Genomic DNA, 18,544 nt, shown 5'->3' with positions numbered 1-18,544 from the left:
TAATGTTTCACAGCGTAGCTTATTGGAATCGCAGCCCCTTAACTACGTATCCTCAAATAATTATTGTGAATGCTCATTCTATTGCAGATTGAACTAATGCTCTGAGCAGCTTGCAGCCGAATGTATATTCGAAGAATTAAATTAACTTCCACTGGAAGTGGCGGGGATAATATTCCCTAGATTAGAGCTAGATTGCTAGACTTCATTCGTTAGCGACACCGGATGTAATAGACCCATGTACCGGACGCTTTACTGTTAATAGGAACCTAACTAATGTATATAGATTTAATTAAATCATATCTCGGATCCGAGCGTGTTCTCGCACACAGACTCGTTAAACTCCTCGGGTAAAGTGTAGTTTTTAAATTGAAGTAGCTAAGACTGTATTAAAAGATTAAATATTTATAATGTCGGTCGCGGTATCTTTGAACTAGTTAATTTAACTATGATCCTTGAAAGTTTGACCGCTTTGCATGTTATGCACGTATTAGTTTAGAAGGAGATTGTGGGAAAGGTGAAGATAAGTTTAAGTAAGACAATAGACATTGCGATGCTATTAGTTTGAACATCAGATAATACCTTAATGAGAAAAAGTCAAGACATTTTAAAATCTAAACAGAAAGTAAACACGTAAAGTTTAAAATAAACCTATAGGTGGAAATTTCTGTGGACCTTTCCGTTTGTTTTTGAGAAAGCACGTGTAAAGGAAAATAATGGTTTTTACGCAGTCCACTAAAAGCCCAAGGAAATAAACCCATCTACTTAATAGAAAACTGGATGGTTCCCATAATGCACGTTTTCTGTCACATTCATACCTGTCTTCATACCACAACTTAAAATACTCAAAGTCAAGTAAACAATGTCATTCGCTTGTCTAATATTTGCATCACTGTCAAGTCTAATTGGATTTAAGATCGCATTGTGAAAAGCAAGTTTTTGCCAGATATCGAGGGCTTTGCAAACAATGATGAAGATGCAATGCTTTATGTAAAAAAGGAAAATATCGCGGGAAAGAAAAATCCGCGCTGAAAGGGTTTCACACAATTATTTGTGGAAAGTCTTGACTTAATTAATATTTAATGGTGTTTCATTCTGCATAGCGAAATGTTAATTCCAGGTATAAAGATGACTAAATACGACGATTAGAACAATAACGATGTGTACGTGCTCGGTTTAGAAATCCTAAGAACCAGTCAAATTTCGTTATTCTATTTACTCTGCGTCGTACTACGTTATGGTAATGAATACACACGTACGTGTCTAAAGATACAGAAAAACTTAAGCTGGCCATACACGGTACGGTTTACCCAAGACGTGATGCAGGTTATCCAATTATCCTTATGAATGACGTAGCATGCGTGGGCCTGTACTACAGTTGTGTGCGAAATGTAAGTCTGAGGAAGAATAATACGAAAAGTTACGGCTTGGCAAAAAAATCCTATTTTAATTTTTCTAATTTAGTTCGCTCAAGTTTCGCACAAGTCTAGTCTGCTCCTCTTGCTACGCTTAAAACTCAAGCCTCCTCCGCGTGGCTTCAGTTTCAAGCGTCCAAATAGTCTATGAACGGGAAATACGGCAAGATTAGCACGCTTCTGGTAAGCTTCGGTAGCTTCGTTGGTTAATTGCGATCGGACCGGTAGTTTAGTTTTCTTTTTTCTTTTTATCTTTAGGTAGGTAGTATAAAAATGGATATGCCTGTTTGTCAGCGATAAGGTATTAAAAACTTTCAATACGTGTACGAGTATAATCAGCTTTACACAATCCAACCTTCGTACCCGTTAATCGGATAAAGTTAACCTTGGTTCGACGGGAAATCTCAGCAGATGCAGACTAGTTTAATACAAGTTGGATAGTTGGCTGGAACCTCGCCGGTATGTAATTAAGAAGTGGGATAATGTAGATGTTCTGCTGCCACGATAGTTTCAAAGTTGCTTCTGGAACGCTATGTAAGTAATTAGCCTTTTATTTTACTTTTTGTTACTACGTGTTCTTAGGATAACTTTGTTGAAACATATTTGAAAAGATTTTTCTAACAGAGAGCTTCCAGTCATTAATAACGCTTTCTCATCTCGGCGTCATCCCGGAAACGCCTAGCTAAAAAATACTCATATGGACCCCAAAAAGTTCTGGTAAATTGATATGAATATTTTACAACGGAAAATTTCCCTTAACTAAATTGTAAAATACAGTTTTTCTTTTTCTTCTTCTTACAATAGGTAGAGTACGACATAAAATAGGTAGTAGATATTAAATAAAATGGAACTAAAAATAATCTATACTAAATTGTTGCCATGTTAAGCATTTTACGTCAAAAATGTGACAGTTAAGTACGTATAGGAAGTGGCGCCCTCATTAACTTCTTGTAGTACTTTAGGTATTTTACATTCCAATTCCAAAATTTTCACAAACAATCAGTATTCACTTTTTTGTCAAGCGCTCTCAAGTTTGTTTTTGTCGTCAGTGACATATCACTTCCTTTGTTCCCATCCGTCATTTGTTATTTACAAGATCAACGGGTCATCGCCCTTTAAGCATCATACGGTAGCAATAATGTGCAGTTTTCGATGTATTCTTAGATAATACGAAATAGCACTGTGAGTCAGGCGTCTTTAGTCAAGGACTTTTAGTTAGTAGGTAGTTAAATACTAGTGGCATCTACCGACGTTATTTTAAAACAAACACACAAGCTAATTGTTCTAACCGAGTCGTAAAAATAAACACATGCAGCATTTGCATATGCATGTTTAATTTCGTATGAGATTATTCCGAATGTGTTAAAATGTTCATACGTACCCAAAAATAACAAAAAACTAAAGTCACGTCATGCTACTGTTTAAAATTGCTACCTACATTACGTGCATATTCATGGATTTAATATTGGCGGGCTATGTGACTTATGTGCATGGTCAATTGATCAAATACATAATTTCTGTATCATAAACTTACTATTGATTAAATTACCCAAAGCAAAATTATAATATCGTACTAGCAGATGGAGAAGGTGCGATGAGTTTGAACGTGGACCTTGGCCCAGGATAAGAGGAGTTCACGACGGTTCGTTGTTGAAAACCTGGGACTTCAGAGGGTCTTTTGGCTAGGAAAAGCAAAAAAATAACGGCGATAATAACTAGCTGACCAAAAAGGGATGAAGAGTCTCGTTATAAATGATTGTCCCGGTCGCCATCCGAGCGGACATGTGACATGAGACATGACAGTCAGATTTGCGACATTCACGGATGAGTGCCTATGTCGAATTCGCTTCGATGAGGCCGGTTCCGAATATTGCGCGAGAAAGAGCATCTGGTAATCGGGAAACCAGTATAATGTGAGCTTGAGGGCCATTATTTCTGTGCTTGATCGGGGATCATTCTCATACCAGGACTTTTGAGGTAATGCGATGGGAGTAACCGGCAAGGTTTGATCCGAATATCCGCTATTCCACTATCCAACCCGATGAACCAGGGTTTTACTTTGGCAAAAAGTCGTACGCGACATATTCTTCGTATTGAGATGCATCGTTTTGTTAAGGTTACCAAAGAAGCCAATAATCGAAGAATAATGGCGAAGATTCAATACTCAATAAAATTATTAAATACAACTGAACACGACTGAATTTTGCATTTAAAACTTCAAAGCTTATTACAGCTATATATCCTTCCCACTTTAATAGTATCCTTTCAATATGCCCGTTCTGAAACATAAAGTCAACAAGCCCTGGGATTATAATAGCCTGTAGTATATTTATAGTTTGACTGCTAACAGCTTTTATTGGAAATTCTGGGAAAGTTATGAATGGACAGGGATCCACCCAGGGGCGTATTTACCCTAGGGCCAAGGGGGCCATGGCCCGGGGCGGCAGACCGCGGGGGGCGGCGAAACCGCCTCCTCGCGGCTTTTTCTGGGCGCCTTTTATAATCAAACTTAGCTATATTTTTTATTATATTTTAATTGACATTTAAATTAATAAACAAACGAACGCATCAAACCCCACCAATTGCTTAAAATATCTACCAACAAGTACCTAAATTAAGCAACATTTTCGTTCAAGAAGTATTAGTACGGCGCATGTAGGGCGTGATCACCGCCTACGAAAATAAAATGAGCTTGAGGCAACTAAGCTTACTCATAAAAAATAAGGGCCTTAAAGAAGCATTCCCATATGTAGAAATTGCATTGCGCATTTTTCTTTGCACCGCAGTGACTAATTACAGTGCAGAACGATCATTTTCTGCACTCAAAAGAATAAAAAAATTATCTACGCTCCAGGGCCCGGCCACATGTCAGCGGTGCGACGCCGCCGCCGCCGCGCGGCGTCGCCCGCCGCACGCAAAACTTTGCGGTGCCGAGCGGCGTGCGGCGACGCGTGCGATGCCGCGCTGCATAGTAAAATATAAAATTCGACTACCAGTTGTTTGATCAGACATGGATCCCTTCATAGCGATAGCGGTTCGCCAAAAAACGCTGCAAATGGTGTTAAAGGTATGAAAATCGGTACGATTGATCTTTAGGACATTTGAAACAATTTGACCCGAAGCACCAACAAATAAAAAAAACGAGAGGATTTATGACGTCATCTTGTTTTGTATAGAATAAAAAAAAATTGTTTAGAAACCTATCGTGTGTGGTATTACACGAAAGGTCTTTCTGAGCCGATTCCAAAAATATATCACATCATTACATTTGAGTACATATATTTTTTTTAATTATAATAAAACTAATTTTCAAGACATACCAAGTTTGAGCTTCTCCAGATACAATACCGTTAAAATTGTTTTGTAAAATATACTTCAAATTATACCTAATATCCACATGTCTAATCCTAATAAAGCAATTTTGAAAATATTTACATTTAGTTTTTTTTTTTTTAATTTTTAAATATCCTCATATTAGGTATAATTTGAGGTATATTTTACAAAAAAATATTGAATGGTATTGTATCTGGAGAAGCCCAAACTTATTGGTATGTTTTGAAAATTATTTTTATTATAATAAAAAAAAATGACTGAAGTGTAATGATATGATATATTTTTAGAATCGGCTCAGAAAGCCCTTTCGATTAATAGCACACACGATAGGTTTCTAAACATTTTTTTAAAATTCCATACAAAAAATAGTTGACGTCCTTATCTCGTTTTTTTATTTGTTGGTGCTTCGGGTCAAATTGTTTCAAATGTCCTAAAGATCAATCGTACCGATTTTCATACATTTAACATCATTTGCAGCATTTTACTGAATTTCTCGGTGTACTGCCAGCGCTATCACATGTGTTCTGCTCTTGCTGCTGTTAAGAAGGCGAAGAAATAAAAAAACAATTGAAAAGAAAAAATTGGGTGAACCCATATCTTCGTATAATGAATGAAGATGGAAATCATTTCAAAAGAAAATACGAGGCGTTGAAGATGACTGAAAATAAATTTTATAACTAGATATTTTCGAATGTCTGTGCCGTGTTTTGAAGAACTTTTAAGCAAAATATCACCTCGACAACAGCAAGAGCAGAACACGTGTGAAGGGATTCATGTCTGATCAAACAACTGGTACCTAGTCGAATTTTTATTCTTTACTATGCAGCGCGGCATCGCACGTGGCGACGCACGCCGCTCGGCGGCACCGTGGCGCCGCCGGGCGGCACTGCTAAATTTTGCGGTGCGGCGGGCGACGCCGCAGAGCGGTTTGCGGCGCCGCTGATGTCGCACCGCTGACATGTGGCCGGGCCCATCAGCGAAGAGCGCCTGAATAGCTTAGCTCTTCTTAATATAGAAGCTGAGCTGACAAACGTTTTAAATTACGACAGCGTCATTGATGATTTCATCAACCAATTTGTACATAGGAAAACAATGTAAATGCCTATGTGAGTAAATGTTTAGTTTTTTTTTATTTCACACCCCAAAGGTACTTGTTGCAGGTTTTTTCCTAAATAAAATACTTTATCGTCACTGATGAAGGGGGGCGGCAAATCAAAATGGCCCGGGGCGCCAAATTTGTAAATACGCCTCTGGATCCACCGCTGTGAATGGGGGGTGGTGGGAAGAGATTTTGAATATTATTTTACTGCAGAACTTAAAGATAATAAACAGATTTTAAAGTAGTTGAGAATAATCAATGACTTGAGGTGTTATGGTCGTAAATAATGCATAACCTCGCCTTAATACATAGATAGTATAGATGCATACAATTCCGGAGGGCTAGGCTAAAGATCACAGACTTCCAATTGCTTAGATAAAACGGCTTGTTGTGTAGGTAATACTAGCTCGATTTTAACGAACTACTCACTTACAAAATCATGAAGTAAATAATGTGTGTGTGTGTGTGTTGTGTAAGTAACAAAATGAATCTAGAGATAAAAGCCCGGAATTTAAAGCGTTTATTACAGCGTCGGTGTTAGTACAGAGACAGATTACCAAGAACTACTTTATTAAGGGTTACATTTAAATACAACGAGCGTGAATGTTTGCGAAAACCTTTTGGATCGTAATGGAGAAAATGACGATTCAAACGTTCCTTACGTGAGAAGTTGATATTGACGCATCCTGTAATGAACAGTAGGGAAGCAAAATTGATCAAAGCAAAATGCAAATGATATTAAATTTAGCAACAATAAAGATGATCTTTTTCTTATTTGTGGAGAACATAAAATTATTAAAATATATTGGTTAATATTTATTATCTTAGGGCTCATTTAGACAATGCGAGAACTCGCATGCGAGTTTCATTACATTGCGGGTTTTGATGGGTCGGTTGAATTGGACGTAACCAACAGTCCGCAATGTAACTAAAATAGCATGCGAGTTCGCACGCCGTCTAAATCAGTCCTTATTCTCTCTTTCGACTTTTATTTTCAAACAAGGAATAAGTTTGACGTGTTATTACAATAATAAAACTGTGTAAGGACTGCTTATCGCTTATCATAAAAAAGTATTTGTCCCCTGTTTCTGCATTTAAAAAAATGTACTTAGGTTAAAAAAGAAGGCGCAGCTAAAGTCCTTTTTGATTTATTAGCAAAACAAAATTTAATCATTCGTTTAATCTTCGAAGAGGACGCCAACAAAAATGTCCTCAAATATTCACCCGTTGAAAAACTGTGTCTCGCTTTACTGCGGTATTAATCTCATTACTTGAGCGAGCATCAACACGTCCTCATTTTCCCATTTTCCGCCAGGTATGGCTGCCAGTAATTTGATACGCGAACGGTTTGCCATTAACTTTGAACTTCTGCGGTCAATAGCTGGAGCTAGATGATAAATTTTGAGTTTACACGAAGCTTTGATATGCTGGAGGGAGAGAATTAGTAGGTAGGTATCAGATTATAGAAAATGTTTACGTTACTTGTTTAATAATTCTAAAAAAGTATAGGTTCCTACAGTTTTAACGTAAATAGGTTAGGGACTGCGTTAAGCTGTAAAGGACCAGATAGAAATGAGCAAGTAAGTATTCATATAACATTTTAAATTAAATATAGTAAGTATTCATGTTTTGTATAAATTAGTACTTAAGTATTAATATTTATCAGTTACTGTAAACGGGTTTCAGCATTTAAATTACAAAGGTCTACCTGTTTAATATTTGGGGTAAACTCTACGAGTACTCAGTACTCACGCATAAACCTTTATTTACCTTACCTAAACAAAATAAAATACAATAAAAGAAAGGAACTCTTTTTTTAACGGAAGTTGATTCTACCCTATATTTAAAACAATATTAAAGAACTTACCGCGCTAATTCATAAAGTAATCACTGCTCACCAAATCCAATAGTCATTGTTAAGCTTTCGATACTGAAAATACAATTAATTTCGCCAAATAGACGCTGAAATTTTAGCCAATAACGCTTCAGAACAATTGTAAATTGAAACTGTCATTGTCGTAGTTGTGTTTCAGTTTTTAATTGCAGGTTGCGTCGTGGCTAGGTCAGGGAAGTGGGTCACATCCCCCGCTATGCCTGGGTTCCTGTTTCCATCGCTTACCGAGCTTCAAGGGAAAATTCAGGACTTAACAGGCCGTAACCAAGATCACAACCGTTTATCGATAAACTCCAATAGAAAATTAAAAATTTATCGATCGAGAATAGATGCGACGTGTAAGAGAAAAACACCAGAGCACCATTTAAAACAATATTTATTAGGGAATCACAAATATGAGAGTTTAGGTCTTAGGTAATACGCGACGCAGTTCACGCGCAAAACCGATCTACAAAATGGACGACGTCACTAGTGTTGCCGCATTCCCGGTTATGGTAGTGATGTGAAGCACCGATAAATGACGATTCCGCCTTTTAGATGTAACGTCACGGCAACATTTCTATACATATTGGGATTTTCTTAAATATATTGTCACTTAGCTAGTTGAGGTCAGGTAACATTGGTTCGGTTAGGAATGCGGATTGTACGAGATAACAATAAGAATTCACGGCCCGATTTAGCATCAATACGACACATGGCTCCGGGCTATGGCGTACGGGCATTGTGGTAGGTTCTGTATGGTAATCAACTCTCTGGGGTAATACAAGTTTGTAATAGAAACAGGGATGGTAACAAAACAAATGTTAATCTGATCTATTTCAAGTAGGCAGATAGTTATCTGTTGTTCCTATTGAAATAGATTCAACTCTGTAACCTAAGTTGTTCTACGAAGCTATTAGTGGTCCTTAATTTTGCATATGTACATTTAAAATCTTTAAACTACTTACAGTAAAGTTAGCCACAAATCAAGATGAACTGAACAGATATCTGGAACATTGGTAAATAAGCTGTCTTTCAATCGCACAAGCTTAGATAGACGGACTGGTATCGGCCGTAACATAGACTAGGAATCCTCTAGACTGAGTTTAGAGCAATTATTTCATGAAACCGATGCTGCCAAAAATACGGGAGTGCGGGGGGGACGAGGTGAGCGAATCCCGTGCTGTGATTGGTCCGTTCAAAGACACGGACCAATCACGGCACGGGATTGACTCGAAGATGGAGTAAAACTACAGTATAAGTGGCAGAGGGGGTAGCGTTACTATGCTCAGTCTAGAGGATGTCTTGTCTGTGGACCGTAATGACAGTAGTTTCTTAGAACGGCGATATGGGTAATCAAGAGAATCATTCAGAGAGATACAATCTCTGAGGGCTCTAACAGCAAATGTCATCGTTAATAGGCTCTTCTTATGTGATAGAGGGAATTACGACTCAATATTGTTTCTTATAAGAGCAGCGCGATCGGAAACTCTCTTACAGGAAAATAATGTAGGTACTTTCTAGAAGGGGTGATAATTATTTGTGTGTTCATACAGTCGGCGTCAAAAGTAGCGTATCAGACTATGCGTCAAAAGTATCTACCATACTCTGATAGCAATGATACAAAAGTGATGCATATATGCATATATATTTTTACGGATAAGTATTCGACGGTGGCAGATATTTTTGGGGCGTTGTTTCATACGCTACTATTGATGCTGGCTGTGTCACTGATTGCCAAATACTGCATTTTAGTAAGCCGGTCAGTATGGGGACTCTGGGTAAAAAATACAGTGTTCAATGTCTCTTGTGAAGATATATTACTTGCGTACGAAGGTGACACTCCTATATACAATGACCTCTAATGTAGGTGGGTATAAAGCTAAACCCTAGGCCTCGCATGCAACTGCTTCCGAAATAGCGCAGCCGCTCGCCAGTTTCCGACTGCGTTCGGGCTAGATCGTTTGTCTATTTTAATCCGCTGTGATACAAACAAAAAGGTCAGAAGCCGACGACCTAGTTTCCAAGCGGCGAATGCAAAGGTCGCCCAACATATCGGCCCGGGAAATGATAACAGCAAGGCTGGCATCGCTATCAGGTTATGCAATGATTTATGTGGTGCACCTACAGTGCTTCCTTGCCAGGGGCTGTGAATGATCACCCTACAACTCCCACACACATTTATTAGGTACTTGGTCTCGCTGCGGAACAATGCGCTATTAGCATTTATACGTAGTAAAATGATGGATAAGTTTAAGTTGGCCGTTTGAGCAACTTAGTTATTTGAGTTTTAAAATATATATAGTCAACTAAGTTTCAAATGAAATGTCTACTATAATTTTTAGAGTGCACATTTTTATTTCTGGTTCTGAATTATACTTTAGGTGACTTTAGTTAGCTCTTTGATAATTTAGGGCAGACACACTATACCTGTGTACCTAAAGTCTTTTTTAGGATTGAGACGTGAAGGGGCCTCATCTACAATAATGAAAGGAATGAAGATTCTTAGTCACTTATATTTACTTGGTTCTGTTCTTGAGTGCAGAATGGACGCACTTTAAGCTTCAACCATAGACTAGGAATCCTCTAGACGGAGTTTAGAGCAATTATTTCATGAAACCGATGCTGCCAAAAATACTGGGGTGCGGGGGACGACGTGAGCGAGTCCCGTACCGTGATTGGTCCGTTCAAAGACACGGAGGTCACACAAAGACACTTTAACTCGAAAATGGAGTAAAACTACCGTATATTTGTGGCAGAGGGGTATTTGTGGTAGCGCTACTATGCTCAGTCTAGAGGATGTCTTGTCTGTGGCTTCAACGTATGAACTCTTAATTATCATGAAAATGCGGCGGAAGTACGCCAAACAAAAAAAATCGAGGCATATTGCCAAAGTTATTCTCAAGAAAAACAAGTAATATACTACTGAAAATTAAGATACAAATGGTGGACAAATTTTCAGACAATCGAATAATATTCGAATCATTTGCTGAACTGACCTTAATTTAATCTGACTTCATGCCAAATTACAGTTATTTTAATAATGACGCTTAAAAAATTATGTCACTCTAAACACTTTAAATCATTAGTACTATAAATAATGTCTAGTCCGTTGAACTGAATTTATTTCTCTAAATAAATCTTTCATGTTGGCCACGCTTACTAAGAAACATGTCTTCTTAGTATTATATAATTTAATGTAATAAACAGATTGATATAAGTGACACTGATTGCGGCAAGTTACGATTGTCCTTTACGACCGTCCTCAATATTTTGATTTATTGCTTAAATCACGACCAATAATTGCGGGCGTCGCGTGTAATATGTTACCATTAGGTGCTTATTTAATAAAGATCAATATCACGGCTTTCATCAGTCAAAACCTATCATTACGTGGCGTAATTCGTTCAGAGCTTTTATATACTAAGAATTTGAGAAACGTCAAATGTGCAAAGTCACTATGAGTATAAGCACAAGAAGTAAAAATATTTCTTCTTTGTGACATTGATCTCTTGTCTTCAAACTCCTGAAGACTTGATCTTTTGTCAAAGGTGTTATGCTTCAAATAATATTAAATATGTAATCGTTTAACTTTGACGTTTCATGGAAGGCTATTATGGATATTTAGCATCATGTGTGACTTAATCCTAAATTAAATTACCTTCCTACAAAAAATACCGCATAACTACCTCAGTCGAACCGTCTTACTTAAATAGTAATGGCGTTATTCATAAACGGCTGCAAACTTAATCAGTTGATGATCGTCGTTTGTCCCTATCTGTCGTTATGCCATAGAGGGCGAAACGACGATCATCAGCTGATTAACTTAGCAGACGTTTATGAATAAGGGGGTTAGACTGTAAGTTTAACTACACGGTCAAACTCACCTTTATATCTTTAACGCGTTCGTTTAAAAATATGTTTTTATAATAGAAAATTTTGTGTTGAAATGAAAGCGAAGAGCTGGAGAGTCGAAGTGCAAAAATACCTTAGCGAAATCTGCGCCGCCAATGGTATAGAAACAGCTTTGAACAGAAAAACATGGCGTTCTTCAGTGTTGGAGGCCAAGATCCACTTCGGGTCGTCGCGCCACTTGACACAGCAGTAAATAAAGTACCTAAGTAATAACCATGTTATTAATTGGCTAACCAAATGTTCTCAGGACACGAACGACGTACTTAATATCTTGGTACTTACAATCAGAGCTAGTAACAATGGCTAGTACATAAGCCATTTTATTACATTCTTTCAGCTTTTATACATGCAGTAGGTAACATGAACGTATCGAGTATGTTTGATATATTACTGCGACGAGTTATAAAACTGATCAATGGATTATGGTGCAGAACTTCGATTATACATACAGGTACGGATATAATTTTGGCAAGATTGTTACGAGGCTCCTATTTAAAAACTCGACAAAGTGTCAAAAGGTGACATTGCTGTCATATGACTAAGTGTAAGGCCTGAGTGGACGCTCGAGTTGGGCGTGCAGCGGAGCGGGGCGTGCGGCGTGCATGATAAACAAATGCAAACGTATAGGAGCGGCCTTAGTGCATGCTGCTCAAATCACTTGTGAGCCCGACGCCACGCTGCCCGCCCCGCCGAACGCTCGGCTTCGAGCGTCCACTCAGGTTTTACACTAAGCGCTATGATAATAAAGTGGCGTGAAATGCAAAGTGTAAAATATTGCGACTTATTTCTTTATAGTATTTTATTTATCTTACATAACTTGATAGTGCAATTGTGACATTGTCGTCATCACTACATGGTATAAAACAAAGTCGCTTCCCGCTGTCTGTCTGTCTGTATGTATGCTTATATCTTTAAAACTACGCAACGGATCTTGATGCGGTTTTTTTAATAGATAGAGTGATTCAAGAGGAAGGTTTATGTATAATTTGTTAACCCGTGCGAAGCCGGGGCGGATCGCTAGTGCTAAATATAATGTATATTGCCTTCACTTTGTATAACGTTTTTGAAACTAGACTCTGAGCTATGTGATATTGCGTACTCTATCCTACCTCCTAATGACGCCACAAGTTACAATACATGGAGAGGTCTATAAATAAAGTTTCACGTGAATAAATTATTATAGTTTTCCAATTTTGCCCCTACTTTACTTATGGAAAACTCCTTTGCTTTTAACTAATGGAATTACAAAACTTTTTCATTGAAAATCGTAAAGTAAGTAGTAAATCTTCGAATGCAAATTTAGGGAAGAAATCTAAGTCTGCAAGCAAATTAAACTAATTAGTTAATTGACTGTTGATTCTCTACTTATTTTTTTTTGTTTTATAATTTTCAAATGATATATACTTATTATGTATATTTGTTCCACATTTTACTCAACTAATTACTATGATTATTATATAAAGCCGCAACCCGACTGACTGATTGACATGATTGTTCTCCCAGAAGGAGGTTTGTGGGGTGTTTGACTTTGGTACTGTCGTATAGACGTCGGTCTGATGACCTCCAGAAAAATCCGACTTTTGGTCTACCGCTCTCGGTCAGAAAAATGTTTGACGGCCTCGCTAAACGGTGAGACCTAGGTGGGGGGTGCTCGACCAAATGTCATAGAGAACCCTGGTCAGTTTTTGAAGCCGCCATTTTTTTTCAAATGGGCCGACTTTTTTTTTTAATTTTTTCAAGTTTGTCCTAGCGCGCTCAAATTTTGGTCACGGAAGCTCGGGGTCCCCTAGATTCCTATGAAATAAAAAAATTTTGAAAAATGTTTCAATTGCGGAAAATCTGGCCACTTTTATTTTGTATGGCAACTTTTAAACGGTGCCAGATAGGTGGGGGGTGCTCGACCAAATGTCATAGAGGGCCCCGAAACAAAACAAACTGCATTTAAAAAAATTCAAAATGGCCGACTTTTTTTTCTTAATTTTTTGAAGTTGGTCCGAGCGCGCCGAGATTTGGCACGGCGGGAGATAGAGACCTCTAGATTCCTATGAAAAAAAATTTTTTTCGAAAATGCCAAAGATGGCGGAAAAAATGGCAATTTTAATTTTGTATGGCAGCTTTTAAACGGTGCGAGAAGGGTGGGGGGTGCTCGACCAAATGTCATAGAGGGCCCCGAGACAAAACAAACTGCATTTAAAATTTTTCAAAATGGCCGACTTTTTTTTTTTTTTTTTCAAGTTGGGCTGAGAGCGCTAAGATTTGGCATGAGGAGAGCCTGGGGGCCCAAGATTACTATGTAAAAAAAATTTTTTGGAAAAAATCCAAAACGGCGCGGACAGGGGAAAAAGTCAAATTTCCAAGTAGGTTAAGCGAGCCCGAAGGGCGAGCTTCAGGCTGGGAGGCCGAAGGCCGACCCCGGCGGAGGGCCGAAGGCCCGGAGCCTTCACCCCGACTCCCAAGCGTGCAACCCCCAGTAATTTAAAGCGAGGCCGAAGGCCGAGCTGCGTGAATGCAGTGCTTCCAAGCGTTCTACCAAGTCAACTGTCTTGATAAGCGAGCCGTCGGGCCGAAGGCCCGGCGGCGAAGCGTCGAGGCTCGCGAAGGCCGAAGGCCGAGCTCCGCGTAGGGCCGAAGGCCCGAAGCGTCACACGAGAGGGGGAAGTTGGAGCTTAAACACGACCCAATAGTAAAAGTGGCTTAGACAAGCGAAACGGCGGGCCGAAGGCCGAAGGCCGTAGGCCCGACGTGAGCTTGTCAAGACACTTTTACTATTGGGTCGTGTTTAAGCTTCAACTTCTCGCTTACGCTCCCAAGCAAAACCAACCCTCCCCAAGTGTTTTAATAAGCGAAGCGGCGGGCCGAAGGCCCGACGCTGAGCTTCGAAACCCAGCGAAGGCCGAAGGCCGAGCTCCGCGTAGGGCCGAAGGCCCGGAGCGTCCCTTACGTTTTCCCAAGCACGCGAGGCCGAAGGCCGAGCTGCGGGAATGAAGTGCTCGCATGCGGATCTTTTCTTTCTAGCAAAAGTACGACTTTATTTCTTTTTCCCTTTGGAAAACAAAATTACAGCACCACTAACAGCAGAAACAACAGCACCAACAACAACACCAGAACAACAGCACCAAAAACAACCAACCACACAACAAACAACACGCACACCGCGGGGCCCTCGGGCCCCGCGCACAGGGCAAAATCTAGTTAACTAGTATATAGATACATATTCTAAATCAAATATATATAATCATAGCCTTCTTTTTTCTTTATTCAATTTTTTCACTAGATCGGTTAGTAGCCTGAACCATTGTAGGTAATTTTATACTGGACGAGAAAAACAGTCTCAGAATTATTCATAGCACAATTATACGGTCTTCGGTCGTTCCACATTTTAAATTTTAATCGTTCGTTCGCGGACCTCGACATGATTCTTGCCACTTTCATGTTAAAACCGTTTTACAGTCAACCTTGAATCGTCTCTAGCTGTTAAAAACATCTGAACAGCTGCCGTATTCGAACTTCAAGATATTCACAAGAGACGACACGTACTAGATCTATTCTAGATACGTTATAGTTTAGATTTAAACTAGTTCTCTTTTGCAGCGCAATTCGGGCAACCAATGTCACTTTTACGTTAGATAGAATTAGACATCTAATAGATGTGAATTGGATCTCTAAGCCATATCTTGTGGAAATCGTTCAAGAGTATGTCCAGAATCGCGCAAATGTCAAATTTGACAGGTTAGATCTTAAACATATCGTTATCGTATCTTATGGATGTCTTTTTCAAAATCCGAATCGGGCCCCAGGTCACTTGCAAAAACAAAAGTGTTCAGTTTTAGTTTTCGCAAGCAAATATTTCTCAGCGATGGTGTAAAATTGGTAAAGACTATTTGGCCACTAACTTTTTATCTGTATTATGACTACTTATTTTATTTAATATTTTGTATGTGTAGGTACCTATTATGATTACTTAGACTCACAATAATTTCTACGACGGTGTTTCAATCTAAATATCTCCCATACAATATTGAAATTTAACTACATACCTATATTGTAAGGAATCATATCATTAAGATCCCTTGTCGGGCGACTCTGTCTGCTTCTCTTGTTATGTTTGCGTGGTATTTGAATTGCCTATTGCAGTTGACCACATGCACACTTCAAAAACATACACAGCTTTTAATAATCATCGTAAAGTTGATGTCACTCTGTTTGTTAATGTCAATCACCTTGTGGATTTAGTGCATTGTAAATTGCTACAAACTTATCTCTTGCTGTAGCAAAAATAAAAAAGTGTCCTCTTTCCATAGGATATTTAGTACATTTGTATGTTAAAAGTCAATCTCGTATGCACAATGTTCGTGGTAGTTTGTTCATTAGCATGTCTTCTTGCAACTATTGTTCGTGGCGTGATGAATGAATTTATCTGACAGATTGCATCGTCATTTGCATTTGATTCAGACGGTGAGTTGATTGAAATTATGTCAGTGATGTCAGTTTAACCGCGGGGATTGAAATTTGCATGCGCACGAGTAGTGATTTTATTATTTGATATCTTTAAACTTTGTAAATACCGATCTACCAACTAAGTGGCACATTTATTATTACTTTTGATTATGTTCAGGCTATAAAACTATACATGCCATTCAGTATTTTTATTAAAAACATGTAAATTAAGGGCCTGGGTCTCGATAAAATCACGGCATTGCCCTCAAGGCCCTGGGGCTTCGTGGTCTCTCTAGGCCTCAAGATACATACGTGGAAAGGATCTGTAACTTCAGGAAACTGGCAGTAAATAATGGAGAAGAAAATTCCCATACTCCTTATTGCTTCGTGCTCGTGACATTTATATAAGCCGTCTCTGCGGCGCAAAAAAAACGCAATTCTCGTGCTGATGGTCCCTTAGCGATAGCTTTTTAAGTCACTATCTCCAGTATCACGAAAGAAACAAAGTATTACTTTAACTAGGTATCTAAGAGAGATTTTCCTGATATTCGCATCGCTGCTCGCAAGCAACGTTTGCTGGGTTCATCATTGTGTCTATTGAAAGGAGAAACGGTTATAGCACTCCCCTTGACAAGGATGGAACACACATTTTTTTTATTTGACGTTCATAAGCGCATTGTAATATACCTACTTGAATAAACTATCTTTTATCTTTATCTCTCTTATCATACCAGTAGCGGCAGTAACCAGTTAAATATGAGATCGAAATAATATTGACGCGCTAATTATTATTTCTTCTTATTGTTTCAATTTATCTTCTCTCAATTTTACAGATATTGAGAGAAATATTGGCGCATCGTTTGAAATTGCAGCAATCGCACTTCAAGCGCGTTGGATCGTCTCGGCGTCATTTTGTAGTTCATGTGAGACCAAAAGCGCCAACCTGGTCGATACGATAGGAATAACTCGCTGAAACAGTGTGGTCAATTAACTGGTGGCTCGGCGCTATCAGCTTCATTATCTAGTCGGGGTGCGCACGATTTTGTAGATCTGGCCGACGGAAAAAACGAAATTTGCATACTAGTTTGGCTAGAAGAGTTTAACAATGTGTTGAGAGTTAATACTTAAACAGTACACATAAGACAAATAAACTCTTCAGAGCCCTTTGTGTTTGCAAAAATAAGAAAAAAAGCGGCCAAGTGCGAGGGTTCCGTATTTAGGGGATTTATGACGTAGTAAAAAAACGACTTACTAGATCTCGTTCAAACCAATTTTCGGTGGAAGTTGCGTGGTAATGTACATCATATATATTTTTTTAATTTTATCATTCTCTTATTTTAGAAGTTACGGGGGGGGCGGACACACACACACACACACACACACATTTTACCACTTTGGAAGTGTCTCTCGCGTAAACTATTCAGTTTAGAAAAAAATGTTATTAGAAACCTCAATATCAATTTTGAAGATCTATCCATACTATCCATACTTCCATAGATACCCCACACGTATGGGTTTGATGAAAAAAAATATTTTTGAGTTTCAGTTCTAAGTATGGGGAACCCCCAAAATTTATTGTTTTTTTTTCTATTTTTGTGTGAAAATCTTAAATTGGTTTGAACGAGATCTATTAGTAAGTAGTTTTTTTTAATACGTCATAAATCGTAAACCGCAATTTACCTTTCATTACAGCAATTACAAGAACTTTTATATGTATTATGTTACTTGCTGCTACGGAACCCTTCATGGACGAGTCCGACTCGCACTTGGCCGCTTTTTGTTTGTATAAACATACAGCCTATCACGTATGCTCGATTTTTGTATCTATAGCCTATCAATAGCATATTCCGTGGTTAAAAAAATGGCAATTGTGCACTAACCTGTCTGTTACCGGGGTAAACCCGGCGGTCCTGTTGGGGGTGAAGTTCTCCACTTTTCCGACTATCCCGGCCACTTTAAATGAACACTATCGACGTGTTTATATTGTTAATAAGGCGTTTAATAATAAACTTAGTTATTGCGTTTAGTTTGATTCACAAGCAACGTTGATTGTGTATCTGAAACAAAGGAAGAAAATGTTAATACTGCAATGCATGCTCTTACTACTTACTCAGTCATGTGTAATAAAGCGTTTAATATATATTTTTATAATATTTTCAGAAATTCTAGTCTTCTGTGTAGACAAACGTACTGTGGCGCCCTCACCTACATCGAGGGCATAGATATAAGTCAACTAGAATCGGACCAAGGTAAGCCTTCATGGCATTTGCAATGACAAAGTGTGTAAATGTCATCATTAATGTCAAATGTCCAATAAAATATGACGTTTCGAATTGCACTCCCTCACTATGTTATATTCAAGTCTGTGCAAAGTTAGCCTGGACGGACAACAGTTTTTGCCTTTACTTTGCCGGGAGAATCTTGTAATAAATCAAAGTTTTTTCTATAAATATATACCACAGACAACAGCTATCT

The 18,544-nt window shown here is 38.5% G+C and overlaps 1 protein-coding gene and 1 non-coding gene across 2 annotated transcripts in view; one reads left to right on the top strand and one right to left on the bottom strand.

The window, feature by feature from the left end:
- Positions 1-18,052, bottom strand: part of LOC134648760 (ecdysone receptor) — a 360,109-nt gene extending 342,057 nt beyond the window's left edge. The window contains exon 1 of the mRNA XM_063503303.1: positions 17,950-18,052. The gene's annotated coding sequence lies outside the window, so the exon portion shown is untranslated. The remainder of the gene's footprint in view (positions 1-17,949) is intronic.
- LOC134649301 (U6atac minor spliceosomal RNA) lies at positions 16,660-16,724 on the top strand. The gene has a single exon (XR_010096950.1). It is a non-coding gene; the product is annotated as a U6atac minor spliceosomal RNA (small nuclear RNA).
- Positions 18,053-18,544: the final 492 nt, after the last annotated feature.

Source organism: Cydia amplana, chromosome 6 (assembly GCF_948474715.1).
Source record: "Cydia amplana chromosome 6, ilCydAmpl1.1, whole genome shotgun sequence".
NCBI classification, from domain to species: domain Eukaryota; kingdom Metazoa; phylum Arthropoda; class Insecta; order Lepidoptera; family Tortricidae; genus Cydia; species Cydia amplana.
This window is presented reverse-complemented; position numbering and strand designations above follow the sequence as displayed.